The following is a 2,399-nucleotide window of genomic DNA, read 5'->3' as shown; positions in this document are numbered from 1 at the left end:
GCAAAGTTTCAGTAGAGTAGACAATGCTCTTCCAACGACTCGTCAGTGATGAGATGGGACGACTCTGATGCGATCAATGCGGGCCGTTAAGGATGGCTGAGTGGTCAACAGTTTTACATGTGAATACTTGGTGGAGGTTGTTTTTGATACTGGAACTTCTTTCCTAAACGGAAAAAAAATACAGGATTTGGAATATACTTTTTAACTATCAACAATTTGAGAATCACTATTTCATGAAGCAAGTCCACAATGGATGTTTTCTGTTGTTTCTTGATGACGATAAAGTCACAGATTAAGATAACCCCAAATGAAGCACTTGGACATTAGATGCCATGAATGCATCATTTGAGGTTGTCCAAAAGTGAATGGGTCAAAAACACAGCTTGAATGTTCACAGCAGATTTGTTCCAATTTTAATTGCCCCAACATGAACATCTTTAAGGTCGTGTGAAGACTGTCAAGGTTCTGTAAATGTGAGCTGGTCAAAATCAATGTTTCCATAGCCACAGATGAATTTGTCACATTTGTATTACCTCAACATGGAGCACTTTCTGAGTATATTCAAGACTGTGCTCATGTCAAGGTAATAGAAGTGATAATGCAATGGCTTCTTCAAGCTTGGAAACACGGCTGTAATAAAATGATGTTTGCAGTAAGAAACAACAAGAATACCCCAACAATTAGCACTTACTGTGTACCGAAACCAAGTCAGTGTGAAACATCATTTCAATGCCTTCTTCGGTTATTTCAGCAAGACTGTCAAGAGATCCCATTGTGAGATAAAGACTAAAAGAATACCCCAACAGTTAGCACTTACTCTATGCACAGACCAAGTGAGTGCCTCTGTTAAGGTCATCTTTTTGCCTAATGTTGTTTGCTTGCAGCTTCTTCTTGTTGATGATAAACTTCCAACCAAGTTAACCCAAAAGAGAAGCACTTATGATATAAGTTTACATCAGTGATTCCATTTCAGGTGACCTGCTTGTATCAGATTCCTCAAGATGTGCATCTTATATTCTGTATTCATCCATTTCAAACAAACCCCACCTTCTTTTAAGCAAAGTTTCAGTAGAGTTGACAATGCTCTTCCAACGACTCGTCAGTGATGAGATGGGACGACTCTGATGCGATCAATGCGGGCCGTTAAGGATGGCTGAGTGGTCAACAGTTTTACATGTGAATACTTGGTGGAGGTTGTTTTTGATACTGGAACTTCTTTCCTAAACGGAAAAAAAATACAGGATTTGGAATATACTTTTTAACTATCAACAATTTGAGAATCACTATTTCATGAAGCAAGTCCACAATGGATGTTTTCTGTTGTTTCTTGATGACGATAAAGTCACAGATTAAGATAACCCCAAATGAAGCACTTGGACATTAGATGCCATGAATGCATCATTTGAGGTTGTCCAAAAGTGAATGGGTCAAAAACACAGCTTGAATGTTCACAGCAGATTTGTTCCAATTTTAATTGCCCCAACATGAACATCTTTAAGGTCGTGTGAAGACTGTCAAGGTTCTGTAAATGTGAGCTGGTCAAAATCAATGTTTCCATAGCCACAGATGAATTTGTCACATTTGTATTACCTCAACATGGAGCACTTTCTGAGTATATTCAAGACTGTGCTCATGTCAAGGTAATAGAAGTGATAATGCAATGGCTTCTTCAAGCTTGGAAACACGGCTGTAATAAAATGTTTCCATAGCCACAGATGAATTTGTCACATTTGTACTACCTCAACATGGAGCACTTTCTGAGTATATTCAAGACTGTGCTCATGTCAAGGTAATAGAAGTGATAATGCAATGGCTTCTTCAAGCTTGGAAACACGGCTGTAATAAAATGATGTTTGCAGTAAGAAACAACAAGAATACCCCAACAATTAGCACTTACTGTGTACCGAAACCAAGTCAGTGTGAAACATCATTTCAATGCCTTCTTCGGTTATTTCAGCAAGACTGTCAAGAGATCCCATGCCGAGATAAAGACTAAAAGAATACCCCAACAGTTAGCACTTACTCTATGCACAGACCAAGTGAGTGCCTCTGTTAAGGTCATCTTTTTGCCTAATGTTGTTTGCTTGCAGCTTCTTCTTGTTGATGATAAACTTCCAACCAAGTTAACCCAAAAGAGAAGCACTTATGATATAAGTTTACATCAGTGATTCCATTTCAGGTGACCTGCTTGTATCAGATTCCTCAAGATGTGCATCTTATATTCTGTATTCATCCATTTCAAACAAACCCCACCTTCTTTTAAGCAAAGTTTCAGTAGAGTAGACAATGCTCTTCCAACGACTCGTCAGTGATGAGATGGGACGACTCTGATGCGATCAATGCGGGCCGTTAAGGATGGCTGAGTGGTCAACAGTTTTACATGTGAATACTTGGTGGAG

Source organism: Xiphophorus maculatus, chromosome 22, assembly GCF_002775205.1.
Source record: "Xiphophorus maculatus strain JP 163 A chromosome 22, X_maculatus-5.0-male, whole genome shotgun sequence".
Lineage (NCBI taxonomy): Eukaryota > Metazoa > Chordata > Actinopteri > Cyprinodontiformes > Poeciliidae > Xiphophorus > Xiphophorus maculatus.
The sequence above is the reverse complement of the archived record's forward strand: the minus strand, read 5'-3'. Positions refer to the sequence as shown.